Below are 15,619 nucleotides of genomic sequence, written 5' to 3'. Positions count from 1 at the left end.
GTGAGAAGCACCCTTTGTCCCCTGCACTTGGACGGGAAGAGGCGGTGGCAAGTGAGAGGCCGCTCACACACCGGAGTGCACGAGCTCAGACAGTCCCCAAGACGCCAGGGGGCTCCCCTCCACCGGACACTGAACTCCTCACCTGGGAACAGACCGGGGAAATCGGGCAGAGGCGGGTTCCGAATCCACACACACAACAGCAAAAATAAATCAAGGGCCTGACCAGGCGGTGGCGTAGTGGATGGAGCGTCGGACTGGGATGCAGAGGATCCAGGTTCGAGACCTCGAGGTCGCCAGTTTGAGCGAAGGCTCATCTGGTTTGAGCAAAAGCTCACCAGCTTGGACCCAAGGTCGCTGGCTCGAGCAAGGGGTCCCTGGGTCTGCTGAAGGCCCATGGTCAAGGCACATATGAGAAAGCAATCAATGAACAACTAAGGTGTCGCAACGAAAAACTGATGACTGATGCTTCTCATCTCTCTCCGTTCCTGTCTGTCTGTCCCTATCTATCCCTCTCTCTGACTCTGTCTCTGTAGATAGATAGATAGATAGATAGATAGATAGATAGATAGATAGATAGATCAAGGGACTGGGTAAGTCAGGACAGGCAGCAATCAGTATGAATAATGACACGCAGCTCATTGAAGTCGGAGGCTAACTCCCAGGTCGTCCCATTTTAGTGTTAACTGGATCACTATTGATTAGGTTCCGTGTGCGAGATGTGGGGTGCTCTGGGAATTGTAATGGTTTCTCCAAGGACTCCGTGACAAGGGGTGCAGATGCTCGCTCACGTGATAGTGGCGTTTTTGTGCATGTGTGGGACCACGTTGCACAAGGCGTTACCCCCGACAACCCACGCTGATCTTGGATTTCTACCCAACTCAGCTTGACTGATACGCAGACTCAGGCACACAGGTTGAGGGCTCAACAGTGTCATTTATATAAAAAAGATGGATACTCTGCCTTTCTCACACTGGAAGATACCAACTGCCCCCAGATTGTCTCTCTTAGCTCAGACAGCACATGGGGGTGGTGGGACTCTGAAAGCCCTTCTCTGTGCAGCCACAGTCTGGATTTCTTGTCTTCTGTTGCATTTGCCTGTTGCTGCTGGGGTGCTGTCTTTTCCTCCACAGCCGGGCCAGCAGCATCGGCCGCCGGGAGGAGAGGTCGGCCTGGGCTCCTGCATGGCTCGATTCTCAAGCTGCAGCCCCCACCCAAACCCTCCCTGTACAACCAAGCATGGCTTTGACGTGTTTTACAGCCCGGTTCCAACTGGCTTTCAATTTTTGTTTTCGAGAGAAGGACAGATAGGAAGGGAGACGAGAAGCCTCAACTCATAGTTGCGTTGCTCTAGTTGTTCATTGATTACGTCTCATATGTGCATTGATGGGGGGAGGGGGGTTTTTGGCAAAGCCAGTGACCCCTTGCTCAAGGCAGCGACCTTGGGACCAGATGATCCTACGTTCAAGCCGTGACCTCGGGGTTTTGAAACTGGGACTCCAGTGTCCCAGGTTGACATTCTACCCACTGCGCGACCACCGAGCGGGTGGTTTTGACATTGTAATAAGTGGCCGGAGGGAAAACATCAAAGGAGGAGCGTTTCATGACACATGAAGTTGATACGAAATTCAGATTTGTGTGTCTGTGAAACGTCGACTGTTGACAATGAAAATTTGTTTTCCCTCTCTTGGTAGAACCTCTCCATCACAACTGGATTTTGCCTTTTGCCTCGCGTGTTAACTGCGTAGCCCTTTCCAGACAGAGCTCGCCAAGCCCATCTCTGTGGAATAACTGGACCTTCCAGATAGATGTCAGATCATGTGCGCCAGGCTCTTAGAAGAGCCACTCAAACTCTTCTGTTCCACGACGGAAACGAAGGGGGCTGGTTTGCTCCCCCCATAGCTGCGGACCAAGGGTCGATCCACTGGGCTCGCTGCAGAATTCTGTCTGGGGTGCTCTTGCTGGCCAGTACTTTCTGAGCATGGGGACGTACGTGTACCGTGTGACACACACAGCTCACGGTCTGGCGTTAGTGACATACAGTGTTAACTCTGGAACTTTGAGCAGGTGTACTGAGTCACCTCTCCCGTGCTCTGGCCCTAAAAGCAGCGTGAAGGATGCTTTCATTTTATCCAGCCCACAGCGCGGGGACAGTGACTGCCTGGGAGACAGGTGCACAGAGGTCACACGGTGCTCAGAGGACGCAGGGCACAGGGGCAGGTCAGGCACGCCCCACACTGCGTGCCCAGCCCGGAGAGAAGCATTGAAGGGCCCCCTTCCGTCAGGGCTGAGCTCTTTTCCAATGGAGCGGTGGGCCTGGGGCGGCAGGGGTGTTCCTCTCTGATTCCTCTGCCGAGCTGGAGCCACGGTTGTGGAGAGAGAGAGAGAGAGACAGAGACAGAGACAGAGACAGATGGGGGCAGGGCGTCCTCGCTGTGGTCGTAATTAAAAGCAGAAAACACGAGATTTGATGGAGTCTCCGTCCCCAGTAGTCAGCTGGATGCTTTGTCCACAGCCGAGCACTTGAAAGTAACCTACAAAAGTCTTGGTCGGACGAGGAGCTGACAGAATCTGGGTGAATTTGGGAGCAGCTAGCTCCTCATTCTCTCCCCAAAACAGACTTCATGTAAGGGCTAATGAGAAACCAATTTTGGGGTGTGTTAGATTCAGTTATAGGAGGGGAGGCAGAGAGACAGACTCCCATATATGCCCTGACTGGGATCCACCCGGAAAGCCCACTAGGGGGTGATGCTTTGCCTGCTTAGGGTATTGCTCCACTGATCGGCAACCAAGCTCTTTTTAGTGCCTGAGGCAAGGGCATGGAGCCATCCTCAGTGCCCAAGACCATCTTGCTCCATTTGAGCCATGGCTGCAGGAGGGGAAGAGAGAGAGAGAGAGAGGAAGGAGAGGGGGAGGTCTGGAGAAGCAGATGGGAGCTTCTCCTGTGTGCCCTGACCGGGAATCAAACCAGGAACGGTCATATGCCGGGCTGATGCTCTACTACTGAGGCAGCTGGCCAGGGCCTTCATTGACCCTCATCCAACAGTGTCACTAGCACAGACCGGTTTGGACCAGGTTCGTTTGGAGAACCTGGGAGAATCACAGCTGTATGGAATTCTGGTTTTATACAGTGCCTCAGTCCAAAACGGAAGGGCGCGGCCCAGAATCGAGCTGGACTTCGAGGGCGTGGCTTTCACCTGCTTTCCGGCACCCTCTGGATAACGCAGGTGCCCGAGCCATTGCCCGTCTAAAGCATACATTTCCCTGCCATTCTTGAAGCTGTTGTCCTGTGTGAGAGTCAGTTGGATTTCCTAATCCACTTATATATTGAATTAAAAACCTACTTGTCCGGTGGTCGTGGTCTTGACTCCTAATAAGGACATTTTTCAATGAGCATCATCTCCTGGGTTTTGGAATAGTGAGAAGTGTTATATCTCTTTCAGTTCTCATCACAAACCAGCTGAAAATTGCGTTATGTGCCAATGTGATTGGCCTCAATAAAGCCTATTGTTCAAGTATAATTTGAATTAGGAAACTGTTCTGTAGACCTCTTACCGAGTTAAACTGTGCAATTATGCTTCTGACAAGACGCAAGTGCACTTGAAAGTCCCCTTATGTCTTAGAACAAATGAAGAGTTTTCCTTTCTTTTAAAATTGGAAGTTGTCTCTAATCTTTTGGTTATACAGTAACAGTATAACTGTATTTTTTTTTTTTTTAGAGAAGAGAGAGACAGGGAGAGAGAGGAAAGAGAGACAGAGAGAAGGGGAGAGGAGCTGGAAGCATCAGCTCCCATATGTGCCTTGACCAGGCAAGCCCAGGGTTTTGAACCGGCGACCTCAGCATTTCCAGGTCGACGCTTTATCCACTGCTCTGCCACAGGTCAGGCTAACTGTATTTTGTTTAACATTTATACACCCATATCTACATAATTTTCCAGGATCTCAGAAAACTTGAAAAAAAAAGCCATACTGAGGTGTAATTTATATGCCGCAGAATTCATGGGTGGTCAATGTGCAGTTCGTGATTTTCAGTAGGTTTAGAGAGGGAGGACATCACCACAGCCCCATTTTAGAACACTGATCACCCGAGAAAGAGACCTTCTGCCCTTTGTCACTTCTCCCCCCCCACCCCCCAAACCCTGGCATCCACTCATCTGTTTCGTGGATCTGTGGATTTCCCGCTCTGATTGCTTCGAACAAGTGGAATCCTACACAGATGGAATCTTGACTGTCTCGCCTCTTTCAGTTGGTGTGGCCATGTGGTGGCTTGGAGTTGTCCCTCTTTCTCATTGTTGACCAGCAGTCCCTTGTCACGATATGCTTATCCATTCATTTAACAGTTGATGGGCATGTGGGCGGTTTCTACTTTCTGGCTGTTAGGAATGGAGTGGCTGTGAACATGTACTGGTTTTGGGTGGCCATGTGTTTTCATTTCTCCTGGGTATTTTCCTAGGAGCGGAATTGCTGGGCCCGATGGTAACTCGATCTCTAACATTTTGGGGAGCAGCTGGACTGGTTTCCAAAGCGGTTGTGTCGTGTGACATTCTCACCCACAAGGAATGAGCATTCCAGTGTCTCATTCCCAGGTTGTGGGGATGTCCACATACTGCTACAATATTGGTTTTCTGCTCGTCAGTTTGATCCATGTAGCTGCACGTGGCTGTTGTGCAGATAGATACCGGGTTGTTTCGGGCAGTGGTCCAATGGGCCGTCTCACAGATAGCAGTCCTGTGGCTGGAGTTGTATGGAGTCCACCATTTCGTCTCTGGGACCTGCAGGAGAAATTGTGCACGTGCTAGAAACTGTGCTTTTAAGACTTGTATCTTTTTCAGGGTGTTTTTTTGTTTTTTGTTTTGTTTTGTTTTGTTGGAGACTGTGACTCAAGCACCTGGCATGCTTGTTTCTTAAAGCAGGTGTCTGGGAAACTCAGAGTCCCATTCCTGGTCCCCGTCGGCGAATGGCAGGTGGCATTGCCTGGCAGGCTGTGGTCATCACTTCTGCTGCGTGTCATTATTCATACTGATTGCTGCCTGTCCTGACTGACCCAGTCCCTTGATTGATTGATTGATTGATTTACAGAGACAGAGAGAGTCAGAGAGAGGGATAGATAGGGACAGACAGACAGGAACGGAGAGAGATGAGAAGCATCAGTCATCAGTTTTTCGTTGCGACACCTTAGTTGTTCATTGATTGCTTTCTCATATGTGCCTTGACCATGGGCCTTCAGCAGACCCAGGGACCCCTTGCTCGAGCCAGCGACCTTGGGTCCAAGCTGGTGAGCTTTTGCTCAAACCAGATGAGCCTTCGCTCAAACTGGCGACCTCGAGGTCTCGAACCTGGATCCTCTGCATCCCAGTCCGACGCTCCATCCACTACGCCACCGCCTGGTCAGGCCCTTGATTTATTTTTGCTGTTGTGTGTGTGGATTCGGAACCCGCCTCTGCCCGATTTCCCCGGTCTGTTCCCAGGTGAGGAGTTCAGTGTCCGGTGGAGGGGAGCCCCCTGGCGTCTTGGGGACTGTCTGAGCTCGTGCACTCCGGTGTGTGAGCGGCCTCTCACTTGCCACCGCCTCTTCCCATCCAAGTGCAGGGGACAAAGGGTGCTTCTCACTTTCGGGTGCTGAGATCAGCATGAAAGGGAGCCGCTGTGCCAGCGCCAAGGTTAAGCAGAAGCTCGCTCTCTCGGCCTTTCAAGGCTGAAAATTAAAGTTCTCCAAATCAATTTAGGAGAGAACGCTGCATGACAATGAGCCAAAGCTCCTGAATCATTTGATTTGACTGTGGGGGACGACATTTACAAAGTGAATTCTTGAAAGAAAAAAAAGGAATTCTTGGGCTCAGAGGCACAGCGAGGGGGGTGGACATCCGTCCGTCTCCAGCATCGTCTCTTGGGAGGAGACTGCCCTGTGGACTTCCTCGCCCCCGGGCCCAACCCTTGACCGTGCTCCTTCATGGCCTCTCAAAGGCGTCCTGGCAGAAAACTGGGCCAGGGTCGCCTAGGTGCACCCCAGGCTCCCCCGCCAGGCCAGCTCTGCAGACAGCCCCCGGCCCCTAGGGGACAGCAACACTGCCTTCCTGTGACTCGGCAGGCCCCTCAGGACGGCAGGGGCTGGCAACCAGTGATATTGGCTCCTGACGGCTTCTCCCTGCACTTCCCAGACCGCGGGGGTGGCGCTTGTCTCCCTGCACTTCCCAGACCGCCGGGGTGGCACCTGTCTGGGGAATACCGGGAGGCCTTCTCCTCTCGGTCCCTGTCAGGAGGGGACTGGCACGGTGTTTCTAAGAAGAGCGGACTGCCCTTCTCAACACGGGTGTTGCACCCCAAGGAAGCACGTGCACAGCTTCCTGTACCAAGTCCCCGTTCTCGCTCCGGTTGGGGGCCTGTGGGCGCGCCGTGTTCTCCTCTGAGACCAGCACGTCCTCTACAAACCCCGACAGCCCCCCGAGAGTGGGCAAGAACCCCGCGCCTCCACGTGAGAAGAACCTGCGTGGGCGTATGCACGCCGCCTACCCAGACCCCACAGCTCAGTAAGTCTCGGGGTGTTCGGGCTCCTCTCCCTGCCATCGAGTGTCACAGCGCGGGGTGGGGCGCGCCCGGTCCGGCTTCCCTCCCCGCACGCCCGCGGGCACGTGGGCTCAGCAAGGCCACCTTTTCCCAGACGAGCTCCTCCTCCTCGGGTTTCCCTGGCGCTTGGTTGAAGGGGTGCGGCTACCCCAGGAGCCTTTCCGCCAGGGTGGCCAGAGCCCAGAAGCCGCGACTCAGGACAAGGGTAGGTGGCTGCGACTCTCCGCCTTGGGACCTTACGACTGGGGGGGGGATGTTCCGTGTTGGCACTGCCAGGCCCCCCACCGGCACCCCCAAGGCCTGAGACGAGTTCAGCTGAATGGGTGATTTAAAAGCCAGACTCGGCCCTGGTCGGTTGGCTCAGCAGTAGAGCGTCGGCCTGGCGTGCAGGGGACCCGGGTTCGATTCCCGGCAAGGGCACACAGGAGAAGCGCCCATTTGCTTCTCCACCCCCGCCCCCTCCTTCCTCTCTGTCTCTCTCTTCCCCTCCCTCAGCCAAGGCTCCACTGGAGCAAAGATGGCCCGGGTGCTGGGGATGGCTCCTTGGCCTCTGCCCCAGGCGCTAGAGTAGCTCTGGTCCCGGCAGAGCGACGCCCCGGAGGGGCAGAGCATCGCCCCCTGGTGGGCAGAGCATCGCCCCTGGTGGGCGTGCCAGGTGGATCCCGGTCGGGCGCATGCAGGAGTCTGTCTGACTGTCTCTCCCCGTTCGTTTCCAGCTTCAGAAAAATACAAAAAAAAAAAGAAAAAAAAAAAAGCCAGACTCAACGCAGAGGCGCCTCAGGGGTGTCTCCTTTACAACCTCGCACCCCACGGTCTGTAACCAGCGGCCACCATGGGGCGCTGCGGAGGCCCGGGGGCTGTGACCGCACAGCACCGAGAGTGACCTCAGCACATTTTCCTGCCTTTGCCGCTGCTTCCTCCCAGCCCTCCAGGATTCACTTTTAAACGACGGGACGGGCTTGAACCTGCCACCCAGGACGAGAGCAGGCAGGAGAAAAGCAGGAGGAAGAGGAGGAGAAAGGACCCAAGCTCACACGCAAGAGACCACGAGTCCACATCAATGCCCCCGAGCATTCCTGTCGTCTCCATAAGTGACACACGCAGAGGACTAGGGCTTCAGGTGGACCACGGCAACCCGTGTGCCTCTCCGTCCCCAGACCCCTGCTTAACTCAGCCCTCATCTGGCCTGTAGATGGACATGTGATGACAGTTTCACCAACCGGACGTGTCCATCATGTGGGCTTGCTCTCTCTCTTTCTCTCTCTCTCTCTCTGACACACACACACTTTGAATCTTGAGGGACTAGCAGAAAAACAGAGCTCTCCCTGCAGTTTCTTTTACGGTCTCGCTGACACTGAGTGAGATGGCTTCCCGGACAGGTGGTCCTGCCACACTACCCGTGGCCGGTCCCTGCTCCCCGCTTCCCAATCCCGCAGAGCGCCCGAGCAACGCTGCCCCAGGACTGGCCACGCCGCGCCCTCCATCAATTCCCAGGGGACCTCCAACTCCAATACACCGTCAGCTTAAGTTGCTGTGGTTTAAAAGCAAGAGCCCCGAGGGGCACACATTTAATCTACTGTTATATCAACGTGTTCAAGATGCGTGTGCATGTTTTATTTACACCACGGTTATAAATCAAAGCTGTAAATAAACCCTGCAAACACACACACACACACACACACACACACATGCTTACAACAGCACATAATACACCTGAGAAAAGACACCAGGAACTATCAACATTGGTTTCTTTGGAAAGAGGGAGTAGGAGGGAGAAAGATCCCTGCCCGGGTGGCTCAGTTGGTTAGACCGTCGTCCCAAACGCCAGGGTTCTGAGTTCAATCCCCAGTCAGGGCACATGCAAGAATCAACCAATGAAATGCATAAATGAGACAACAAATCCATGTTTTCCTGCCTTTCTCTCTCTCTAAAAATCAATAAATAAATTGGGAAAAAAAGAGAGAAAGACGCTTTTTACTTTTTCTTACTCAGACGCCTTCGGTTCTCTGCGACTTGAAAACATGTTAACTAAACAAACGGAACGTCCCGTAATAAAAGTAAACACACACAAAGCGAACAGGACAGCCAAACCCAGAGAATGCTCTCACCCGTGAGAGATGCTTGGCCTCCTCCTGGACCACTTCCCCTTCCTTCTAAGGCAACTCGCTGACAACGTTCACTCCAGGGCCCCGCAACACCTGCGGGCTCCATTCGGACGAACCAGCCCGCGTCCCCACCAGCGAAGCAGGAGCCTCTCTCTCCCACCACGGAAACAGACCCGAGTCGCCACCTCCCACCCCAGCACACTGGGCCTTCCCGCTGGACGGAGAGAGCCTTCATGAATGACCGCTGACCCCGCGATGGCCTTACGCTCCTGTTTCTACAGCGCAGGCTGTCTGTTCTTGGGGTATAAATGAGGTGCTGTCAGTGGGCTTCTTCTGAAATTGAGTTTGTGTGTAAGTCGGAACGGGTCCATTTGCCTATTAGATGCGACTTAGATATTTGTCTTGACAAGAGTATTTATTTTTTACCTTCTTGTGCCTATAGATACTTAACCGTGTTCCAATACACCCCTAATCAATCTTGGGTGATGCAGACGATGACGGACTTGTTGAAGAGGCTGAGACAGGTGTTAGAGAGTCAGGTCTGGTTCTGCTGCTGGACACAGTGTCATGAACTGTAGGCATCAGGGAGGTGCACACACAGCTTTTCTTTTCCTCGTCCTGAACGGTCCTGTGGCATCACAGGTACTCACTGACTGGACGGTAGACTCTGAATGTGAGCCTCTCTGTGTTGGGATCTTGCTCCTCTAACGTTACCATTCCTGCTTCAGTGAGACAAAAAGCATCGGCTACCTCTTTTGTAGAAAACTTTTTTCAGCCTGACCACGCAGTGGTGCTGTGGCTAGAGCATCCGACGGGGATGCAGAGGACCCAGGTTCGAGACCCCTGTGGTCGCCAGCTTGAGTGCGGCTCATCGGAACAAAAGCTCAGCAGCTTGGACCCAAGGTTGCTGGCTTGAGCAAGGGGTTACTCGGTCTGCTGAAGGTCACAGTCAAGGCACATATGAGAAAGCAATCAATGAACAACTAAGGTGTCGCAACAAGAAACTGATGATTGATGCTTCTCATCTCTCTCCATTCCAGTCTGTCCCTATCTATCCCTCTCTCTGACTCTCTCTGTCTCTGGAGAAAAAAAAAGCACAAAAAACTTTTTCAGCTATGGTGTTTCTAGGTCCCCGTTTTCTTCCCTAAACGCTGTTCTCTGCTGCTCTAGTTCCATGAGGTCTTCACGTGTTAGTTCTCTTCCGTGGGCGCCGAGCAACTCTATGACATCATGTTCACAGATGCACAAGGGCGGCTGGCTACCGACAGCCCTGATGGCAGTGCTCCGTCTGTCAGCACAAACCGCACGTGAGTCAGATGTTCGTAACTCGGGGACTTGCTGTGTGGAATCAGTACGGCTGCAGCTAAACTCCCCCAAATTGCACATTTCTGCCTGCTTCCGTTGAGGCGTTCCGGTCGCTCGATTCGCAAGCTCCTCTCTTTCATCCTGGGGGCTGACATTCCGTTCTCCCTCTGCTCCTACGTACGCCTCATCCTTACAGTGAGACATGCTGCCGTGGGTTCCAACAGGAAGGAGCTGGAGAGGGAGGGGCTGGAAGGAAACTCATGCTCCCCTCACACGGCTGACAGGGACAGGAGCAGCACCGCCACAGCCTGGAAACGACACCACAGAGGGGCACACACGCGGGACGGCGGACGGACAGCAAGCTAGACGGGCTGACAGCAGCACTCTCCGGGGCTCACCACTGAACCGGAAGTCCTCCCGACAGGCGCCCCAGCCAGACCGGAAGTCCTCCCGACGGGCGCCCTAGCCAGACCGGAAGTCCTTCCGACGGGCGCCCCAGCCAGACCGGAAGTCCTCCCGACGGGCGCCTCAGTCAGACCGGAAGTCCTCCCGACGGGTGCCCCAGCCAGACCGGAAGTCCTCCCCACGGGCGCCCTAGCCAGACCGGAAGTCCTCCCCACGGGCGCCCCAGCCAGACCGGAAGTCCTCCCGACGGGCGCCTCAGACAGACCGGAAGTCCTCCCAACAAGCGCCCCAGCAGAGATACTGTCCGAGCTCACAGGAGCACGCTCACCCCCACTTGCGTTACTGAAACACAGCAGGGAGACTCCTCTTCAACCACGGGGCTCCCTGCCCCCGAGATGCGGCTTCTCCCAGGCTGGCCTTCACCTGCCCGCCTAGGTCTCCCCAACACACAGGACAAATGCCAACACAGCCAGGCGTGGAGGGCACCAGGAAGGCCTGGCTGCCTGTCTGACTCTGACCGCGGCCTCTGACCGTGGCGACCAGGCTCCCGCGTGCCTCGGTCCTACGGCTCCATCGCCACCCGCCCTGTGGTTCCCTGTAACCTGCCCTCCGTGCTGGATTAGCTCGCCTAGGACACTCGGCCCTCCACAGTAAGTAAGTGCACACAGTAAGTGCTCAGTTAAGCGTCAGCTCTGACACCGGTGACGATGGTCAGCCACCATGAGCTCTGTCCATGGAGCCCCAAGGTTCCGTGTGATCCGACCCCACTTCTGTGCCAGATTCGTCCTGAGCCAAAGCTACCACCTGTCGTACGCGGACCGACCCTCTGCACATCTGTTTGGCTGGCACCTGTCACTGTCTTCTAACACTCAGCCGGAGCCCAGGCTGTCCCCGGGCCCCCTCCCGAGTGCACCAGGCCAGTCTAGTTCCGACTCGCAGCCTGCAGTCTCCAAGGGTTATCGGGGACTGAAGGGGCACGCCCTTCCTGGGACCTGATAACACTGGGGGTACAACGGCAAGCTTGCACGACGGGCTGTTCACCAGCCTCCCCGGGCTGTTCACCAGTCTGCCCGAGCATGCACTCTGTGACTAAGACAGGGTCCCGGACGTGACACAGAGGACATTCTGGTGGGGTGGTGGGGAGAGGGACACACGTAGAGGCTGTAAGAAAATGGCAGAGGAAGGCAAAGACAAACTGGCCTGGGCACATAACAAACGCAGTCAGGAGGGAGACAGGCTCCCCGGAGGAGGGGACGTCTAAGCATCAGCTGACAGCAGTTCTGAAGAGAAAAGGGCACTGAGCTGGGATCGTCACAGAATCCCACGCATTTACAACAGGAACAGACCTTTAGCAGCAAGCGCCCACCCACCGGTATCATCACCCATCACCTCACCGGCCCCGCACAACAGCCTTAGAAATACTGTCCACTCCATCCTCCCCACTGGAAACCAAGGCGGAAAGAAGTTACCATGGGAATGGCTCTTCCCCAGGGCAGCCTCCTCCCCTCCCCTCCGCCTCCCCCAGTCACCCAGACCAAGGCTTCCTCCACCAACGCCCACGACCTTCAGGATCCACAGGATGGTGCTCAAGGTCACGAGAAGCTCTCTCTGCCCTGTAAGCAAGTCCACGTGTGCCAGACATCCCTCCTCCTCGCCCCACACAAGCCGCGCTTTCCCCCACAGTGGCCACTAAAAGGTCCAGACAGGGGAGAGAAGTCAAGACTGTCATTCCTTCTTCTCAGAGCCTCTTGTCACCGGCCCGCACTCCGCCACTGTCCTGCTCTCTGAGCACCTGTTCTGGGCACGGACGGCTAAGCGATCTGTCCCTCCACTGTCCCAGGCCGGACTTGGGCCATGGGAGCTGGCCGGGCCTGCTTCTGCCCGGCAGGTGCACACACCTTGGCACCGGCCTGTCTGACGCAGCCCTTGCCCGGCCCCCGGCCCCCATCACAGGCTTATCACACAGGCCTGAGGTTCACGGGTGGACGGACGGGAAACACACTCTGGGTCTGGATGGGCCACAAGCACCACCAGTCAGGAGACAGATACGTAAGACGGAGCCACAACCTCCCATCAACGCCTGACAACGGGAGCTGCAACCAAAACCGGGCTGACAGGATGACCACGATGACAAGGGCAGCAGCACGGGCACCAGGACCCAACCCTCGGAGGGAGGAAGACAACAAACAGGCATCAACCGGTCAGAGTCAACCTGACCTCCAGGCTCCGTCACCCGTCAGGCGTAAATGACTCACTGGACCCACAGACACCAGCGTCAGCACAAACCTCCCCAGACGGTGACCTCCCCAGACGCCTGCCGTCAGCATGTGCCCCTCGGTGGCACTCAGTGCCAGTGAGCCAGCTCCCAGAGGGACGCCCTCTGACCCCCACCTCTCTGCTCAGGTACTCCCACTGCCCCCAGCTTCCCTCACCTACCGCCCTATCGCCCTAAGATGCCCGGAATGAGGTGTTCTGGGTCCCCTGCCACCGCTCAGCACAGTGTTTGCGTAAAGAACGACAACTCCCTTTCCAAATGCGGAGTCCGAAGCAGAACGTAAGAGTTCCCTTCACCTCGTCACCGGCAGTCACACCGCAAGAGGTCTGGACAAATCCATGTCCAACCTGAGAATCTGAGAAGCAGTTTCATTTACTGGGTCTCTTGGGAATGCCCGACAGGTCATTAGGTCTTGAGGGTGGAGCCCTAATGAACACCATCAGTACCCCCACTCAATCAATACCCGGACTGCTCCAAGTTCTCCGGCGACCCCGGAAGGAATCAGGGGACTGACCTCCCGCAATCGCTTCAGGTGGCAGCGGGAGAGGGGCAGGGACTGGCAGTGTCTCAAAACCCCCCCGAGGGACGCTCCCCCCCTTCCCGGAGAAAAGAAAGCCTTCAGCAAACAGACACTGCCCTTCCGTTCCTGTTGAGGGAGGGAGACCTCTTCTCCCAGAGCCAGAACAGAAATTACAAGTCACGGCCTTCCTCCAGCACTCTGGGAGATGCCGTCTTTATCACAAAAACTCAATTAGCAGCCCCTGACCTCCACATCATCTTACGCACTGTGTGTACCGCCGCTTCCTTTCTGGGGAGGCCCGATGCGCTGCGGAGGTCAGAGAGCATCCCACGCGAAGGAACAACCTGCGTCCTCGCCTTATTAGAACTGTCTGCGCTCTGACTTAACGGTCAAGCTAAAGAGGCTGCTGGGTCAACGTTTATCCTCGGCTCTCACAGAAATTACCCCTGTGCACAACCAACACAAATTATTACCTGTGCACAACCAACAGGACGCAGTTAAGTGTCGATCGAGGGCACTGCCGATACAGTGCTTGTACCGTAGGACAGATAAAAGCTCACTTCTGCCGCCCGGCCCAACCAGAACTGCCCGGAGCACTTAACATTCCACGGGTTTCTGTGACGGCCTCATAACCACCGTAATGCGTGCTCACGAGGGACCTGAGCGGCACAAAGGGTGTGTGCGTGAGTCGTCACAGGATACAACAGTGCCTATGACCAGGTAGTTCAAGGTCGCCACAGTTCAGTAAGAACCCTAGGCCACTGTGCGATTTTCCACTGATCCTATGTGGCGAAACCCCACGTGGGCTAAACTGAGGGTCACCAATTCCAAGCCACCCTCACACAAAGAGCGCATTGCTCAGAAACACTCGGGGAGACTTGTCACGGTCTTATCTTTGTCACCCATACTCAACTGCTCTGGGACTACGTTACTGTTTCACCCTACGTCCATAATTCCATTAAAATTCCTCACTCTACCTACTGTTTTTACACTAACATGGTAGAGGCTCCTGGAAACTAAACACAGATGGGTCTCTTTCTCTCCAAACAAGCAGGACAGAAAGGACCCTGTTCTTTCTGTTTGCTACCAAACAGCAAAGACAGCTACATTTACATCTAAACAGATCGTGTACAACGGACACTGTCTTTTATTACTAATGTGGATCAAAAATCAAAGCCAGGTCCCACCGTTTGGGCATAATTAAAAAGAGTGCACAGCGACTTACACAAAACCAGAAATATTTCCCCCGCCAGAATTCTTCATCTCGTGTTTATGGGTTTGTGTGACTGCTGGGCTAGACGGGTGTGTGTGTGTGTGTGTGTGTGTGTGGAAGAGGGGGTTGTCTGCTTATTTACACACCAGAGCTCTTATTACAACCAGGTGTGGCAGGTGGGGCAGAGCACAGGCAGCGGGCTCGGGAGGTGGAACTCAAGGTGTATTTCCAGTTAAAACTCAGGAGGGAAAACAGCCCCATTTGTGAACGCATTTCCGAAAGGGCACGTGAGGTCCATTCACCCCCCCAGACAGACATCGAGGTCTGTGCGGGAGGACTTCAAAGGTTCCTTACAGCGGAGGGCAAGGCTCCTCCCAGTCCCCCGCCTATTAGCAACAGGACAGGGCACAGACAGCAACAGCAGCAACCGCTGGCAACGGGAGGAGCCAGGATTCTCCGGGAGGCTCTGACGGTGCCCCACGCCACATCTGCTTTGCTGAAAAAGGTGAGCAAGGAAACACTCAACACTGTACTGTTTAAAAAAGAAAACCAGGATATCGAAAAGCACTGAATTACACACCGTAAGTGACTGAGTTGTACGGTATGAGAATGACATTTCAACAAAGCCCTCTTTCTGTTTTTTTTAAAGTCAAGAAATAAGTGTGTCTCATATAGCAATTGATTCCGTACTAAAAACAAATATTCTGCACAAATAAAGCATGCAAAGAGAGTTATGAGACACTATGTAGCATAGAGGTTAAAAACGATATGTTGATCAGTGGAAAGTTGTAACTTAGTGACGATCACAGGAGCCATCACCCAATGGAAATGTTTAGGATGAGCTCAGGCTGGTGAAAATGCCTGAAACCCACTCTGTCTCCGCTGCGAGAGTCATCGCAGACACAGTACGAGAATGAAGATGGCCACCCACCAATTTTTAGACCAACACCTCTCAGGCTACGTCGTCTTCAGTGCAATGGGATAGCTGAGCAGAGAAAGACAATCAGATAAACATGGATTCCGGCCACCAGGCCCCGGACGACTCCTTCTGCGCACCTCCCTACGACGTAGCGCCAACGCCTGGACCAGGCCATCGGCTCCATGAGCACGCTCTCTTCACGCCAGCAGCGCCCAGCCCTGGAGCACCAGAGACAGACACATTGCTGGTGCTGACTTGGACCAAACTCAACCAGAGAAATGGGGCCAAGTGTGACAAGCAGGGGCACAGCCAGGGT

The sequence above is a fragment of the Saccopteryx bilineata genome, unplaced genomic scaffold, assembly GCF_036850765.1.
Source record: "Saccopteryx bilineata isolate mSacBil1 unplaced genomic scaffold, mSacBil1_pri_phased_curated manual_scaffold_38, whole genome shotgun sequence".
NCBI classification, from domain to species: Eukaryota; Metazoa; Chordata; class Mammalia; order Chiroptera; family Emballonuridae; genus Saccopteryx; species Saccopteryx bilineata.
The sequence above is the reverse complement of the archived record's forward strand: the minus strand, read 5'-3'. Positions refer to the sequence as shown.